A 19,098-nucleotide genomic window follows, 5' to 3' on the forward strand; every position below is an offset into this window, starting at 1 on the left:
AATCGTGCATCTCAGAGATTTACACTTTAAGCACTCAGAACAGAGCGCAGGATAAATGTAAGCCGAGCCTTACTGTGATATTTGTGAGGCAGAGTGAACAAATCAACAGCAGGTGAAAAATTGCTTTTATTTATTTTTTACGCCGTTCCTTGTGCAGTGATTAGACAACTTTATTCTTCAGGTCAGTGCGATTACATAAATACCAGATTAAGGCTATGTGTGTACGATCAGGATTTGAAGCAGAAATTTCCTGAGCGTTTCTGCATCTCCTTGGCAGGAAAAACGCTGGGGAAAAATTGCGCGGTTTTGATGCGTTTTTGACGTGTTTTTGATGCGGTTTTTGAAGTGTTTTTTGAGGCATTTTGTACATCAATGAATGCTTTTTGGAGCTAAATAAAGTTATTTGGTGGGACATTGCTTAATACCTTGGATTACCATCAGGACTGGGGTGAGTATATTGGTTAACTTAAATGATTAAAGAATGTGTCTTGTATTTCAAATAAAGTGTTTGCTGTGTGTCTGTGTGTTTATTTAACTTTTTACTTTTCTTTAATTAGGTTTGGTCATGAAAAGGTCTGATTGACACTTTGTCATCACCAAACAAAAGAGCTAAGTGTCAGCTAATCCCATTCACCCAATCTTATTAGCATTCCCATTCATGTAATTTATGCAGCAGCTGTGAGCTGCTATTTTTAGACTAGGAAGGTGCCATTTGCAAACATGGTCCCTGGCCATTATTAACAGCTCACAGCTGTTTCGTTAGCCGCTACGTCCTCACGAACAGCACTCAGCAGCGCTTTGGATGCAGCGCATTTTTGCTGTGTCGAAAACGTGGTGTTCTAATGCTGCACTTTTGTTGTAGGTACATGTGAATTCACCGCATATAATGACACTTCAATTGGTCAAAATCTACAGTGGAGACTAGCGTGTCCGCTACAGAAATTGACATGCTGTGTGTGAGTTTTGGTTCGTGGCCACGATCAGGAGCCGCAGCAGGTTTGACGCTGCGTGTTTATACAGCGTCAAACCCGCAGCGTCCAGATGTTACAGCATAGTGGATCGGATCTCTAGAAATCTCATGTCTACTATGAGTGCATCAGAGGCTGCGAATCAACCACGGACATGCAGCGCGTCTTTCAGGATCGCAGCATGTTAAATTCTCTTGCGGAGTCACTAGTCTCTGCAACAGAAATTTGACCACTAGAAAATATAGAATGCGGTAAATATGCATGGTTCAGTGAACACATGCAGATTTAACTGTGTTCAATACACTGTGTGCAGAATTATTAGGCAAATGAGTATTTTGATCACATGATACTTTTTATACATGTTGATCTACTCCAAGCTGCATAGACTTGAGAGCCAACTACCAAATAAGTAAATCTGGTGATGTGCATCTCTGTAATGAGGAGGGGTGTTGACTAATGACATCAACACCCTATATAAGGTGTGCTTAATTATTAGGAAACTTCCTTTCATTTGGCAAAATGGGTCAGAAGAGAAATTTGACGGGCTCTGAAAAGTCCAAAATTGTGAGATATCTTGCAGAGGGATGCAGCAGTCTTGAAATTTCCAACCTTTTGAAGCGTGATCACCGAACAATCAAACGTTTCATGGCAAATAGCCAACAGAAGCGTGTTGGCCAAAAAAGGCGCAAAATAACTGCCCATGAATTGAGGAAAATCAAGCATGAAGCTGCCAAGATGCCATTCGCCACCAGTTTTGCCATATTTCAGAACTGCAACGTTACTGGAGTATCAAAAAGCACAAGGTGTGCGATACTCAGGGACATGGCCAAGGTAAGTAAGGCTGAAAAACAACCAAAAAACAAGAAACATAAGATAAAACGTCAAGAATGGGCCAAGAAATATCTTAAGACTGATTTTTCAAAGGTTTTATGGACTGATGAAATGAAAGTGACTCTTGATGGGCCAGAGGCTGGATCAGTAAAGGGCAGAGAGCTCTACTCCGACTCAGACGCCAGAAAGGTGGAGGTGGGGTACTGGTATGGGCTGGTATCATCAAAGATGAACTTGTGGGACCTTTTCGGGTTGAGGATGGAGTGAAGCTCAACTCCCAGACCTACTGCCAGTTTCTGGAAGACAACTTCTTCAAGCAGTGGTACAGGAAGAAGCCGGTATCGTTCAAGAAAAACATGATTTTCATGCAGGACAATGCTCCATCACATGCATCCAACTACTCCACAGCGTGGCTGGCCAGTAAAGGTCTAAAAGAAGAAAAAATAATGACATGGCCCCCTTGTTCACCTGATCTGAACCCCATAAAGAACCTGTGGTCCATCATAAAATGTGAGATCTACAGGGAGGGAAAACAGTACACCTCTCGGAACAGTGTCTGGGAGGCTGTGGTGGCTGCTGCATGCAATGTTGATCGAAAACAGATCAAGCAACTGACAGAATCTATGGATGGAAGGCTGTTGAGTGTCATCATAAAGAAAGGTGGCTATATTGATCACTAATTTTTTTTGTTTTTGTTTTTGCATGTCAGAAATGTTTATTTCTAAATTTTGTGCACTGATATTGGTTTATGTAACGCCGGCGTCCCTGCCCTCTGCTAGGCAGGGACGCTGTTCCCCTCACCCCTCTGCTCCGAGCCCGGCGTCCTCCTTCCGCTCTGCTGGCAGCGCGCGCTCCTTCCCGGTCACTGTGCTTAGGGCGCGCGCGCTCCCTCCCTCTTAAAGGGGCCGCGCGCGCCGTCCTAAGGAGTCCCCGGCCAATGGCCGGAGGACTTCACCATATATAAGGCACCTCCTCCAAAATGGAGGTGCCCGAGCAATGTTGTTGCACTGTTCACTACTCTGCTTCAGCCCTCAGGTCCCGTTGCCAGTTACCTGCCAGATTCCTGCCAGTTTGCTGTCTGATTCCTGCCTGATATTCTGCTTACCTGCCTGCTAGCCTGAGGTCCGACGGTCTGCCTACCGACTCCTGTCAGTCTGTCTAAGGACCAGCTTGCCCGCTCACTTGGGAGCGCTCCTCTGCTACCTGCCTGCTAGCCTGAGGTCCGACGGTCTGCCCTCCAACTCCTGTCAGTCTGTCTATGGACCAGCTTGCCCGCTCACCTGGGAGCTTACATCTGCTACCTGCCTGCTAGCCTACCTGGAGGCTCCGCCGTCACGTGCTGTGACCACCTGCCATTCCAGAGACTCCTGCCCGCTCACCTGGGAGCGCACACCAGTTACCTGCCTGCTAGCCTACCTGGAGGCTCCGCCGTCACGTGCTGTGACCACCTGCCATTCCAGAGACTCCTGCCCGCTCACCTGGGAGCGCACATCTGTTACCTGCCTGCTAGCCTACCTGGAGGCTCCGCCGTCACGTGCTGTGACCATCTACCATTCCAGAGACTCTCGCTTGCTCACCTGGGAGCACACATCAACCATCTGCCTGCTAGCCTACCTGGAGGCTCTGCCATCACAGGTCGTACCTACCCTTTACCCAGAGACTGCCCCGGTCACTTGCCGTGACCTCCTGCCCTTTCATCCAGAGACTGCCCCAGTCACTTGCCGTGACCTCCTGCCCGTTCATCCAGAGACTGCCCCGGTCACTTGCCATGACCTCCTGCCCGTTCATCCAGAGACTGCCCCGGTCACTTGCCGTGACCTCCAGCCCGTTCACTCAGAGACTGTCCCGGTCACCTGCTGTGACTGCCTGCCCATCTTCCCTGGTCGCCACCCGCTCCCTTACAAGGACCGCCCCCTTGTATAGTAGCTCAGAGGTTCCGCCTCCCAGACCCGTTACAGTTTACCTGGTGAAAATAAACAAGTGAGATGGGATTATATTTGGTTTTTATTAAGTTGCCTAATAATTCTGCACAAACAGATATCCTCCTAAGATAGCCAAATCTAAAAAAAAAAAACCACTCCAACTTCGAAAAATATTAAGCTTGGATATTTATGAGTCTTTTGGGTTGATTGAGAACATAGTTGTTGATCAATAATAAAAATAATCCTCTAAAATACAACTTGCCTAATAATTCTGCACACAGTGTAGAATGCAATGTTTTGGATGCAGCAAAAAATCTGCATCCAAAGCGCTGCTACGTCCAGATCGTGGGCACAGAGCCTAAAGTTTAAAAAAAAAATGGTGTGGGCTCCCGGGTAATTTTTATAATCAGCAGAGGGAAGGCCGACCGCTGGGGCCGATATTAGTAGCCGGGGAAGGGGCCATTAGCCAAAAATGTTCCCTGGCTATTAATATCAGCCCACAGCTGTTTGTTTAGCCTTTACTAGCTAGATTACAGGGGGACCCCAGAAAAAAATTGATGTGGGGTCCCCCTATAAAATCTAACCAGAAAAGGCTAAACAGACAGCTGTGGGCTGATATTAATAGCCAGGGAAGGGGCCATGAATACTATCCTCCTCCGCGGCTATTAATATCACCCCTCAGCAGTCCCAGAAATTGCGCATCTATAAAATGCGCCAAATCTGGCACTTAGCCTCTGCTCTTCCCACTGCCGTGTAGTGGTGGCGACTGGGGTAATGGGGTTGGGGTTCACATCAGCCTTATATTGGCGGCTGACGTGAAGCCCAGGTTAGTAACTGCGTAGTAAAGTTATCGCCGCCTTTTCAATAAATACACGGCCAGAATAAATTATTTTAATGAAATAAAAAACACACGGTTTTACATTATTTTGATTGCACTTTGTCCGCGAAGCCATCGTTCTTCTGAAAAAAAAGTAAAAAAACAAACAACCATATCCCTCACCTGTCCGCCGTCAACGACACAGTCCACGATTACGCCAACGATTGTCCCTCGGCGATCCGGGTCACTTCTACAGCAATGACATCAGCAATCACTGATCTCACTGCTGTAGAAGACAGCAGTGTATACTGCCAGTAGTGTAAAATCACTCCTGTCAGTATACATGATGCTGCAGGAGGTCACTGGGGTTCATCAGCTGAAGATTAGCTGATCAGCCCCGGTGAGCTCACCACTATGGGAGCATTCATGAGAATGTTCCCACAGTGAGGTCACGTGAGCGATCAGCTGATCGCTCACGTGACTGCAGGTCCTGGCAGCACAGTACACTGCTGGGACCGAGCGCGCTCCCCGCAGTGTACTGCCAGCCGCCGGGAAGAGAGCATTGCTGGGACCGGGGACCAGGTGGACACCGGGGGCGCTGGACAGTTAAGTATAAGGTTTTTTATTTTATACTTTTTTAAATTTTTTTTATCGTGGGCACGCCGGCTTGGCAGAGCAGACTACTGGTCCCTCCAGCCGACCCACTCTCGTTATCATCGGGAGCGGTGATCAGATGAGAGGAGTAGTAGTCCTCCTCTCCCGACCCTGGTACCACCTGCACCGCGTTTCCATCGCTAATTCGCGCCTAGTGGCTTTAATTGAAACGCAACAATATTAATATTGTATAAAAATTATACCTGCGGTTTTGCTGCGGTTCAATTCAAGTCAATGGGTGTGAATTTGCGGCGGAAACGCCCACACAATGGTCATGCTGCGGTTTTTACCGCGATGGTAATCCTGAGCAGAAACTTTCGCATCATGTGCACAGCACATCAGAATTACTATTGCTATAGCTGGCAGACCTATTAACCCCTTAAGCCCCGCGGGTGGTTTGCACGTTAATGACCGGGCCAATTTTTACAATTCTGACCACTGTCACTTTATGAGGTAATTACTCTGGAACGCTTCAACGGATCCCCCTGATTCTGAGATTGTTTTTTCGTGACATATTGTACTTCATGATTGTGGAAAAATTTCTTCGATATCACTTGCGTTTATTTGTGAAAAAAACGGAAATTTGGCGAAAATTTTGAAAATTTTCCGATTTTCAAAATTTGAATTTTTAAGCCCTGAAATCAGAGCGATATGTCACACAAAAGAGTTAATAAATAACATTTCCCACATGTCTGCTTTACATCAGCACAATTTTGGAACCAAAATTTTTTTTTGTTAGGGAGCTATAAGGGTTAAAAATTGACCAGCGATTTCTCATTTTTCCAACAAAATTTATAAAACCATTTTTTTAGGGACCACATCACATTTGAAGTCACTTTGAGAGGTCTTTATGACAGAAAATACCCAAAAGTGACACCATTCTAAAAACTGCACCCCTCAAGGTGCTCAAAACCACATTCAAGAACTTTATTAACCCTTCAGGTGCTTCACAGGAATTTTTTGAATGTGGAAGAAAAAAATGAACATTTAACTTTTTTCACAAAAATGTTACTTTAGACCCAATTTTTTTTATTTTCACAGGGGTAACAAGAAAAAATGGACCCCAAAATTTGTTGTGCAATTTCCCCTGGGCACGCAGATACCCAATATTTGGGGAAGAAACACTGTTTGGGCGCACGGCAGGGCTCGGAAGGGAAGGAGCGCCATTTGACTTTTTGATTGTAAAATTTGCTTGAATAATTAGCGGACACCATGTTTTGTTTGGAGAGCCCCTGTGTGCCCAAACTTTGGAGCTCCCCCACAAGTGACCCAATTTTGGAAACTAGACCCCCCAAGGCACCTTTCTAGATGCATAGTGAGCACTTGGAACCCCCAGGTGCTTCACAAATTGATTCGTAAAAATTTAAAAGTGAAAAAAAAAACACTTTTTCATTTTTATGAATCAATTTGTGAAGCACCTAGGGGTTCCAAGTGCTCACTATGCATCTAGATAGGTGCCTTGGGGGGTCTAGTTTCCAAAATGGGGTCACTTGTGGGGGAGCTCCAATGTTTGGGCACACAGGGACTCTCTAAATGCAACATGGTATCCGCTAACAAATTGAATGGAAAATCGGCTCAAATTGTTAGCGGACACCACATTGCGTTTGGAGAGCCCCTCTGTGCCCAAACTTTGGAGCTCCCCCACAAGTGACCCCATTTTGGAAACTAGACCCCCCAAGGCACCTTTCTAGATGCATAGTGAGCACCTGGAACCCCCAGGTGCTTCACAAATTGATTCGTAATAATGAAAAAGTGAAAAAAAAAACACTTTTTCATTTTTATGAATCAATTTGTGAAGCACCTGGGGTTCCAAGTGCTCACTATGCATCTAGATAGGTGCCTTGGGGGGTCTAGTTTCCAAAATGGGGTCACTTGTGGGGGAGCTCCAATGTTTGGGCACACAGGGACTCTCCAAATGCAACATGATATCCGCTAACAATTTGAGCCGACAATTTGTTAGCGGATATCATGTTGCATTTGGAGAGTCCCTGTGTGCCCAAACATTGGAGCTCCCCCACAAGTGACCCCATTTTGGAAACTAGACCCCCCAAGGCACCTTTCTAGATGCATAGTGAGCACTTGGAACCCCAGGTGCTTCACAAATTGATTCATAAAAATGAAAAAGTGTTTTTTTTTTCACTTTTTCATTTTTACGAATCAATTTGTGAAGCACCTGGGGGTTCCAAGTGCTTACTATGCATCTAGATAGGTGCCTTGGGGGGTCTAGTTTCCAAAATGGGGTCACTTGTGGGGGAGCTCCAAAGTTTGGGCACAGAGGGGCTCTCCAAACGCAATGTGGTGTCCGCTAACAATTTGAGCCGATTTTCCATTCAATTTGTTAGCGGATACCATGTTGCATTTAGAGAGTCCCTGTGTGCCCAAACATTGGAGCTCCCCCACAAGTGACCCCATTTTGGAAACTAGACCCCCCAAGGCACCTTTCTAGATGCATAGTGAGCACTTGGAACCCCAGGTGCTTCACAAATTGATTCATAAAAATGAAAAAGTGTTTTTTTTTTCACTTTTTCATTTTTACGAATCAATTTGTGAAGCACCTGGGGGTTCCAAGTGCTTACTATGCATCTAGATAGGTGCCTTGGGGGTTCTAGTTTCCAAAATGTGGTCACTTGTGGGGGAGCTCCAATGTTTGGGCACACAGAGGGGCTCTCCAAACGCAACATGGCGTCCGCTAACAATTTGAGCCGATTTTCCATTCAATTTGTTAGCGGACACCATGTCGCGTTTGGAGAGCCCGTGATGTGCCTAAACAGTGGAGCTCCCCCACAAGTGTCCCCATTTTGGAAACTATACCCCTCAAGGATTTTATTAAGGTGTATAGTGAACATTTTGAACCCAGAGGTACGGCACAGAATTTGTTTACATTAGGTCATCATATTGAATAAGTTGTCATTATTCTTGAGCGCAAGTGCTCGCTACTTGAGTTTGCATCGGGTACTCAGGTATGCACCATGTACAGCGTGTGCTTGAGTGACATGCTCGAGTCCCTGCTCCGCATGTTTCACGGTTATTAGGCACCCAAAAAAAAACATGCGGGGATCGCTCGTGCATGGCAGGCAATCCCCGTAAAGTTTTTTGGCCGCGAAGCATATGGGGCAGAGACTCGAGCATGTCACTCAAATACCCACGATACTCAATGCATACCAGAGCACCCGATGCAAACTCAAGTAGCGAGCACTTGCTCTCAACACTAGTCACCATATCGTCATCTTTTTTTCTTACTTTTGAAAAAAATCCCAACCCCAGCCCTAGCCCTAGCACAACCCTAGCCCTAGCACAACCCTAGCCCCAGCACAACCCTAGCCCCAGCACAACCCTAGCCCCAGCACAACCCTAGCCCCAGCACAACCCTAGCCCCAAACCCAGCCCTAACCCTAGCCCAATCCTAACCCAAGAGTTTACTTTTGACGTCGTTCCTTGTGCGGTATAAGTGATTAGACGACTTTATTCTTCGGGTCGGTGTGATTACAGCAATGCCAGAATCATATGGGGTTTTTATGACTGACAGCTGTCACACACTAAAAGACGCATTTTTTGTAAAATCTAGTTTTTGCATCGCCATATTTTGAGAGCTATAATTTTTCCAGATTTTGGCAGACAGTCATGTGATGGCTCGTTTTTTGCGGGATGACTTGACGTTGTTATTGGTGCCATTTTCAGGCACGTGACATTTTTTGATCGCTTTCTATTCCGATTTTTGGGAGGCAGAATAAACAAAAACCAACAATTCAGAAATTGTTTTTTTTTTTTTTTTTTATTCTGTTCCGCGTGTGGTAAAATTGATGAGGTAGCTTTATTCTTCGGGTCAGTACGTTTACAGCGGTACCACATTTGTATAATTTTTCTATGTTTTGGCGCTTATACACAATAAAAGCTATTTTATAGAAAAAAATATTTTTTAGCATCGCTTTATTCTGAGAGCTGAAACTTTTTTATTTTTCGGCTGATGGAGCTGTATGGTGGCTTGTTTTTTGTGGGACGAGATGACGTTTTCAGCGGTATCATTTTTATTTATATGCGTCTTTTTGATCGCGTGTTATTCCACTTTTTGTTTGGCGGTATGGTGATAAAGCATTGTTTTTTGCTGCGTTTTTTTTTTTTTTTTACCGTGTTCACTGAAGGGGTTAACTAGTGGGACAGTTTTATAGGTCAGGCTGTTCTGGACGCGGCGATACCAAATATGTGTACTTTTATTGTTTTTTTTTTATTTTTTTTATAATAATATTTATTGATGGGTACATTATATTTTTATTTTTGGTGTATTATTTTTTTTATTTTTTTATAATATTTTTGCACATTTTTTTTTTTTTTTTTTTCCACTTTCAGACAGTTTGTACACCTTATTACTTTGTCCCACTCTGGGACTTTCACATGCAGGCTGTCAGAAGTGCACAGTGTTAAGATTGCTTGGAGATGCACTGCGCATGTCCAAGCAATCTTCCTGCTCTCTGGTGACCCGGATGTTGTCATGACGACATCGGGTCGTCATGGCAACACCCGGGAAGCCGCTGCAGTCTGCGCTGGAAGCCGGAAGAGGAGGTGAGTATCGCCGATCACCTCCCCTTGCCCCCGCAATGCCGCGATCGATTTCGATCGACTTCGATCGCAGCATAGCGGGGGTTAATGTGCTGGGAGCGGTGCAGGACCGCTCCCTGCACATAGTACCGGGTGTCAGCTGTGACAATCAGCTGACACCCGGCGGCGATCGCGCTCGCACAGCCTGTGTGTGCGCGCGATCGCCATGACGTACTAATACGGGTCTGGCTCTTAAGTCCCAGGGCACAGACGCGCATTAGTACGTCAAATGTTATTAAGGGGTTAACAAGCGTTTTCGTAGCGTTAGGGTTTTTCCACCGCGGAAACTCAGTAAAAACGCTTCGTGTGCACATAGCTTTATATATTTTTTTATTTTTGGCTGCTGTCACACACTAAAAGACACTTTTTTTTTGTTCATCGTCATATTTTGAGAGCTATAGTTTTTCCATATTTCTGCTGACAGAGCCACCTGAGGGCTTGTTTTTTGCGAGACGAGTTGACATTTTTATTGGTACCATTTATGGATCGCTTTATATTCCGATTTTTGGGAGGAAGCAATTCAGAAATTGTTTTTTTTTTTTTTTAATGCACGAGGAAAACTTGATAAGGCAGCTTCATTCTTCGGGTCGGTACGATTACAGCGATACTACATTTATATAGTTTTTTTGGCGCTTTTACACAATTAAAAACTATTTTATAGAAAAAATAATTATTTTGCATGGCTTTATTCTGAGAGCTATAACATTTTTGTTTTTCGGTTGATGGAGCTGTATGGTGGCTCGTTTTTTGTGGGACAAGATGATGTTTTCAGCGGTACCATTTTTATTTACATTCGTCTATTTGATTGCGTTTTATTATATTTTTTGCTTAGCGGTATGATGAAAAAGCATAGTTTTTTGTCTTGTTTTTTATTTTTATCTTTTTACGGTGTTCACTGAAGGGGTTAACAGTTTATAGGTCAGGTCATTCCGGACGCGATACCAAATATGTGTACTTTTTTTTGTTTATTTTTTTTTCATAAATATATTTATTTATGGGCACAATATATATTTATACAATTTTTATTATTTAGTGATTTTTTTTAAAGATATTTTTACTTTTTTTTAAAACTTTTTTACTTAGTCCCTTTTTGGGACTTAGACTCTCACAGCTCAGCTCACAGTTATAAAGCATAGAAATGCCTCCTCTCTCTGCCTGCCTTTTAAATGCTGTGATCGATATCCATCGCAGCATTTAGAGGGTTAAACTGCCAGGAGCGGTGCGGCACTGCTCCTGTCAGTGAATGCTGGGTGCTACTTATCATGTCAACTTAACACTAGGCGGCGATCGCGCATTCACAGCTGCTGTGCTCGCAAAATCGCCTGGATGTATCCATACGTCCAAGGTTGGGAACTACTTCTACTGCTAAATGCAAGCAGACAATGTTATGTACACCAAAATGGTACCAATGAAAACAAATCCTTATTCAGTTCGTCTTCTTAAAATTAAAATAAGCGTACATCCCTTACAAAATCCAAAAAAGCCACATGACTCCCTCCTTTCGAGCCATGCACTGTGCCAAAACCACAGGTAGTGTCCACACCTATGGCACTGGTGCAACGGGGAAAACCTGCTCAACAAATTAAGGGGTGCATGTCTCCAGAAGAACAAGCTGGGTACAAGTTATTGGGCACTAAAATGTCATGTATTCAATTTTCACTCTGCATTGTCCACTGCCTGATCATTTCTGGCAAATACACCTGTGAAAATAGTTATATCACGTGTAGATGAATTCTCAGAGTGGTGTGACTTCCATAATGAGGTCACTTTTGTGGCTTCCTGCTGTCCTGGCACCTCATTGATTCAGCAGTTACAGCCTAAGCTGCACTCTAAAAGTCAAATAAAGGTCCTTTCCTTCCGAGCCTTACCGTGTGCCCAATCAGTTATATCGGACATCATATTGTAGTATTATGTAGTGTTAGGGTATTGTAACATATATTGTAACATGCAGGAAAAATTGCGAAACAAATTGTGTAGTCCATTTTCTCTCCTTTATTTTAAACCCGTGAAAATGAAAACTTTTTGAGCTAAAGCGACATTTTAGTGGAAAAAAATGTAAAATATAAAATTGCAAATGTAATTTTTTTTGTTTTCACTGTGAAATGTTATAAAACTATGTGAGACACCTGTGTTGTCAAAACGCTCAACATACTCCTAGATGAACTCCTTGATGGTTGTTGCTTCCAAAATGCAGTAACTTTTTGGGTTTTCTACTGATCTGTTACCTCAGGAGCTCTGCAAATGGCATCCACAAACTGATACTGCAAAATCTGCATTTCAAATCCACATGGTGCTCCTTCCATTCCAAGCTCTGCTGTGTGCCCAAACAAGTTTCACACCACATTTGGAATGTTATTGTGCATGAAAGATATTTTGCAACAAACTGTGATGTCCTTTTTCTCCTATTGCTGTTTATGAAAAAAGAATTTGGGACTAAAGCTACATTACTATACTATATATATATACTATATTTTAAATTTTTTTGTACCTACGTTATAAAATTCTGTGAATCACCTATGTGTTCAAAATGCTCCCACTAGCCCTATATGAATTTCTTAATAGATGAAGTTTCCACAATAGCGGTCACTTGTGGGGGATTCTGCTGTCTTGGCACTTCAGGGGCTCTGAATATATAATCTATTCCAGCCAAATTTGAGCTACAAAAATCAGATAGCGCTCCTCTTCCAAGCCCTGCCATATGGTAAAATACTAGCTTATATTTTTTGTAAAGTAGTATATTAATTTGCTCATGAGAAATTGTGTAATACATTGTTGGGTTTATTTTCTCTTGTGAAAATGAAAAAATTCAATAAGTCCACATTTTAGTGAGTAAAAATTCTTTTTCATTTTCATGACTCAATTGAAATTCTGTAAAACACCTGTGGGGTTCAAAATGCTCACCACACCCTTAGATGAATGTATAGTTTCCATAATTGGGGGATTCTGCTACTTTGGCACCTCATTGGCTCTGCAAATGTGACATGGCACCTACAGTCTATTCCAATCAAATAGCACCCTTTCCCTTGACTAGACAGCAGATTTTGAAAAATAGTAAGTGTAAGGCCATGGGCCCACTATCAGTATTTGGTCAGTATACGGTCAGTATTTTTCTCAGGAGTGGGAGCCGAAACCAGGTGAGGAACAATCAGAGAAAAGATATAATAGAAACAAGTCACCAATTCTGCATTTATCACCCACTCCTGGTTTTGGCTCCCACTCCTGAGAAAAAATACTGTCCGATTTCTGATAGTGGGGCTGTGGTCTAAGACAGCACCTCACCACAAATAAATTGATATGTAGTTATAGTTAGTTATTGCAAGTATGCTAAAAAGATGTCCCCAATCCTCCATAAGATCCAAAGGTGAAGAAGGCGACAACAACATCCACAAAATATGTCTGTCACCTTGTATGATGTGATGTATTAATAAAGAAAAAGATACTTTTTTCTATCGTGGATGCTGTTATCATGCTCTTCACCTTTAAATAGCAGATTCTGACCACATATGGGGTTTAGCTGTGTTCTGGGGAAATGTGTTAACGCATTGTAGGGTTAATTTTCTCCTACTACACCTTGTAAAAATGAAAAATTTGGGCTAAAGCAACATTTAAGTGAAAGAAAATGTATTTTTTCATTCCATTTTGCTAATTACTGTATTTTTCGGACTATAAGACGCACTTTTTTCCTCCAAAATTTTGGAGGAAAGTGGGGGGTGCGTCTTATAGTCCGAACACTATATACATGGCTGTGCGTGGTGGTGGGTGTGGGGGAGTGGCAGCAGAGGATCAGCGTGGCACAGGAGGCAGCAGCCGCCTGCAGCAGCCTACGCTGTGCCCGCTACTAAAGAAAATGAATATTCCCTGCTCCCCATGCCCATGGGTGTGGAGAGCAATGAATATTCATTTTTCTTAATAGCCGTCACTGCTGCCGCTCAGTGTAGTGAATATCCATGGTCTTTAATAGCAGGCACACTGACCGCAGAGCGGCAGCAGGAGCCGCACTGCGGTACAGTGTGTCGGCTATTGAACAGACTGAAAGGTCACTGCTCCCCACGCACAGAGTCCCAGCGTGGGGAGCAGTGACTATTCCAGCACATGCGCGGCTCACACAGTGAGACAGTGTCGGCAGCAGAGCTGGACAGCTCTGAAAGAGAGAGGAGGTGAGCATGATTGTATATTTTTTTTTTGTAGGAAGCGTGATGGGGGCTCAGAAGGTGCCATGCATACCAGGATGGGGGCTCAAGGGGTGCCATGCATACCATGATAGGGGCTCAAAGGGTGCCATGCATACGAGGATGAGGGCTCAGAGGGTGCCATGCATACCAGGATGGGGGCTCAAGGGTTGCCATGCATACCAGGATGGGGGCTCAAGGGGTGCCATGCATACCAGGATGGGGGCTTAGAGGGTGCCATCCTGGCAAATGGGTTCAATGCCGATAAATGTAAGGTCATGCACATGGGAAAGAAAAACAGCAGTCACCCATACATATTAAATGGGAAACCGTTGGGGAAATCTGACATGGAGAAGGACCTGGGCGTCTTGGTTAGTAGCAAATTAAATTGGAGTGCCCAGTGTCAGGCAGCAGCTGCGAAGGCAAATAGAGTCATGGCATGCATCAGAAGAGGAATAGGGGCATATGATGAGAACATTGCTCTTCCTCTGTATAAAGCGCTGGTAAGGCCGCACTTAGAATATTGTGCACAGTTCTGGGCTCCAGTGCTCAGGAAAGACATATTGGAGCTAGAGAGGGTACAAAGGAGGGCGACTAAGGTAATAAAGGGAATGGAGGGACTAGAATACCCAGAGAGGTTGTCAAAATTAGGCCTATTTACGTTGGAAAAGTGAAGGCTTAGGGGAGACCTCATAAACATGTATAAATACATCAGGGGGCAGTACAGAGATCTCTCCCATGACCTGTTTATACCAAGGATGGTGACAAAGACGAGGGGGCACACTATGCGTCTGGAGGAAAGGAGGTTCCTGCACCAGCATAGAAGGGGATTCTTTACGGTCAGAGCCGTGAGACTCTGGAGACTCTGGAACTCTCTGGGAGAGGAAGTGGTGATGTCCAACTCACTTAATGAGTTCAAGAGAGGCCTGGACGCCTTTCTTGAGAACAATAAAATTACATCTTATGCTTAGTGATAGTTAATTAATCCAGGGATTTAATCTGACTGCCAGATTGGTGTCGGGAAGTGAATTTTTCCTCAATGATGTAAATTGGCCTAAACCACATGGTTTTTTTTGCCTTCCCCTGGATCAACGCTGCGGAATAGCTGCAGTGCACAAGAAATAGGCTGAACTGGATGGACGCTTGTCTTTTTTCGGCCTTATAAACTATGTAACTATGTAACTATGTATGTAACTATGCATACCAGGATGGGGGCTCAAGGGGTGCCATGCATACCAAGATGGGGGATAAAGGGGTGCCATGCATACCAGGATGGGGTATAAAGGGATGCCATGCATACCAGGATGGGGGATCAAGGGGTACCATGCATACCAGGATTGGGATGAGGGCCAGGTATACCAGGATACCAGGATGGGATCGGGGCCACTTATACCAGGAAGGAGGGGCCATACATACCAGGCTGGAGGATAGTAACAGAATTGGGGGACATTACCCCTATACCGGTGTCAGCACAGACCCCCTCCCCCATAACAGGGCATCATGACCACATTTTTTGCTTAATTTTTTTTCCCCTATTTTTCTCCTTTAAAACCTAGGTGCGTCTTATGGTCCGGTGCGTCTTATAGTCCGAAAAATACGGTAATTGCTATGAAACACCTGATGGGTTAACAACATTCCTGACATCAGTATTTTTCTTATACATTGATGGATGTAATATTTAAAATAGGTTTTATAAATTTTCTTGAAAACAAATCAAAAATTGCTGGTAAACTTTTAAGCCTTCTAACATTGTAATAGAATAAAATGACATTTAAAAACTACTGACGGAAAGTAGACAGACATTCAGTAAACGTTACTTATTTAATATTTTGCGTGATATTATTATCAAGGCTTAAAAAAGTTTGAAAATTGCAAAAAGTTCAACATTTTTATCAAATTTTAGATATCTTCATACATAAACGCAAAACATAACGATGTAAATTCACCAATAACATAAAGTACAATGTGTCCGGAAAAAAAAAAAAAAAATTTCAAAATCACTGGAATATGAAAAAGTACTCTAATGTTATTACAGTAAAAAGTGACACTTCAGATTTGAAAAATCTGGCCTGGCTAGGAAGGTGGAAAAATTACTGTGGCAGAAAAGAGTTAAAAAGGACATGAAATAGTTGTAGTAAAAAGCACTTCTCTTTAAAGGGGTTTTCCCATAGATAACAATTGTGGCATATTTGCATCTATTTCTGGGTTCCTAAGCAGATTTTTTTTTGCAACCATGAAATTGTTTTGCAAGATGAGAACTGATCACTAATAATCATTCTTGTTGTTTTTCTTTTAATTTCCTCCCAACTGCAGAGCGTCATTCTGATCTGCCCACCTGGATTGACATCATCCCAGCTCTGTAGCCAATACCTATCCTTACCAATGTATGTTTGGCAGCTGCTGGATTTGCATCCGCGCTCTGGAATGTTCTTTTCCAGCAATCGCATCCGGCACTGGGAACCAGTCCAAGTCCTCATTAAGTGCAGCTTTATTGGTCTCTGGTCTGGATCTTTTGTTAGTTTTTCTGGCAAACGCAGAAACCTAGTGGCTATTATAAGATCTTGCTACTGATATTTTGTGGGGGCCCTGCAAACTCAGTATGTAGAATTACATGACATATTTCTTCCCATAAGAATTCCTTTTTCTTACAAAATATATACTAATATGAATACATGTTTTATGTTCAATAGCAATGTGTAAAGAATTAGGTTAATTTCGATTTCCAATATATTATTCAATTTTAATATAGACATACATGTTTGTGTAGATATACAGTACAAACCAAAAGTTTGGACACACCTTCTCATTTAAAGATTTTTCTGTATTGTGTGAAACAACTGAAAATATGTCTTATATTCTAGGTTCTTCAAAGTAGCCACCTTTTGCTTTGATAACTGCTTTGCACACTCTTGGCATTCTCTTGATGAGCTTCAAGAGCTAGTCACCGGAAATGTTTTTCACTTCACAGGTGTGCCCTGTCAGGTTTAATAAGTGGGATTTCTTGCCTTATAAATGGGGTTGGGACCATCAGTTATGTTGTGCAGAAGTCAGGTGGATACACAGCTGATAGTCCTACTGAATAGAATGTTAGAATTTGTATTATGGCAAGAAAAAAAGCAGCTATGTAAAGAAAAACGAGTGGCCATCATTACTTTAAGAAATGAAGGTCAGTCAGTCCGAAAAATTGGCCAAACTTTGAAAATGTCTCCAAGTGCAGTTGCAAAAAGCATCAAGCGCTACAAAGAAACTGGCTCACATGAGGACCGCCCCAGGAAAGGAAGACCAAGAGTCACCTCTGCTTCTGAGGATAAGTTTATCCGAGTCACCAGCCTCCGAAATCGCAGGTTAACAGCAGCTCAGATTAGAGACCAGGTCAATGCCACATAGAGTTCTAGCAGCAGACACATCTCTACAGCAACTGTTAAGAGGAGACTTAGTGCAGCAGGCCTTCATGGTAAAATAGCTGCTAGGAAACCACTGCTAAGGACAGGCAACAAGCAGAAGACTTGTTTGGGCTAAGGAACACAAGGAATGGACATTAGACCAGTGGAAATCTGTGCTTTGGTCTGATGAGTCCAAATTTGAGATCTTTGGTTCCAACCACCGTGTCTTTGTGCGACGCAGAAAAGGTGAACGAATGGACTCTAGATGCCTGGTTCCCACCGTGAAGCATGGAGGAGGAGTTGTGATGGTGTGGGGGTGCTTTGCTGGTGACACTGTTGGGGATTTATTCAAAACTGAAGGCATACTGAACCAGCATGGCTACCACAGCATCTTGCAGCGGCATGCTATTCCATCCGGTTTGCATTTAGTTGGACCATCTTTTATTTTTCAACAGGACAATGACCCCAAACACACCTCCAGGCTGTGTAAGGGCTATTTGACCAAGTAGGAGAGTGATGTGGTGCTACGCCAGATGACCTGGCCTCCACAGTCACCAGACCTGAACCCAATCGAGATGGTTTGGGGTGAGCTGGACCGCAGAGTGAAGGCAAAAGGACCAACAAGTGCTAAGCATCTCTGGGAACTCCTTCAAGAATGTTGGAAGATCATTTCCGGTGACAAACTCTTGAAGCTCATCAAGAGAATGCCAAGAGTGTGCAAAGCAGTCATCAAAGCAAAAGGTGGCTACTTTGAAGAACCTAGAATATAAGACATATTTTCAATTGTTTCACACTTTTTTGTTAAGTATATAATTCCACATGTGTTAATTCATAGTTTTGATACCTTCAGTGTGAATGTAGAATTTTCATAGTCATGAAAATACAGAAAAATCTTTAAATGAGAAGGTGTGTCCAAACTTTTGGTCTGTACTGTATATATATATATATATATATATATATATACAGTTATATGAAAAAGTTTGGGCACCCCTATTAATCTTAAGCTTATTGTTTTATAAAAATTGGTGTTTTTGCAACAGCTATTTCAGTTTGATATATGTAATAACTGTTGGACACAGTAATGTTTCTGCCTTGAAATGAGGTTTATTGTACTAACAGAAAATGTGCAATCTGCATTCAAACTAAATTTGACAGGTGCATAAGTATGGGCACCCTTATCATTTTCTTGTTTTAAATACTCCTACCTACTTTTTACTGACTTACTAAAGCACTTTTTTTGGTTTTGTAACCTCATTGAGCTTTGAACTTCATAGCCAGGTGTATGCAATCATGAGAAAAGCTACTTAAAGTGGCCACTTACAAGTTGTTCTCCTGTTTGAATCTCCTCTGAAGAGTGGCATCATGGGCTCCTCAAAACAACTGTCAAATGATCTGAAAACAAAGATTATTCAACATAGTTGTTCAGGGGAAGGATACAAAAAGCTGTCTCAGAGATTTAACCTGTCAGTTTCCACTGTGAGGAACATAGTAAGGAAATGGAAGAACACAGGGACAGTTCTTGTTAAGCCAGAAGTGGCATGCCAAGAAAAACATCAGAAAGGCAGAAAAGAAGAATGGTGAGATCAGTCAAGGACAATCCTCAGACCACCTCCAGAGAGCTGCAGCATCAACTTGCTGCAGATGGTGTCACTGTGCATCGGTCAACTATACAACGCACTTTGCACAAGGAGAAACTGTATGGGAGAGTGATGCGAAAGAAGCCGTTTCTGCAAGCACGCCACAAACAGAGTCGGCTGAGGT

This window comes from Phyllobates terribilis, unplaced genomic scaffold (assembly GCF_046119375.1).
Source record: "Phyllobates terribilis strain yellow unplaced genomic scaffold, ASM4611937v1 Scaffold_3__8_contigs__length_932513732, whole genome shotgun sequence".
Lineage (NCBI taxonomy): Eukaryota > Metazoa > Chordata > Amphibia > Anura > Dendrobatidae > Phyllobates > Phyllobates terribilis.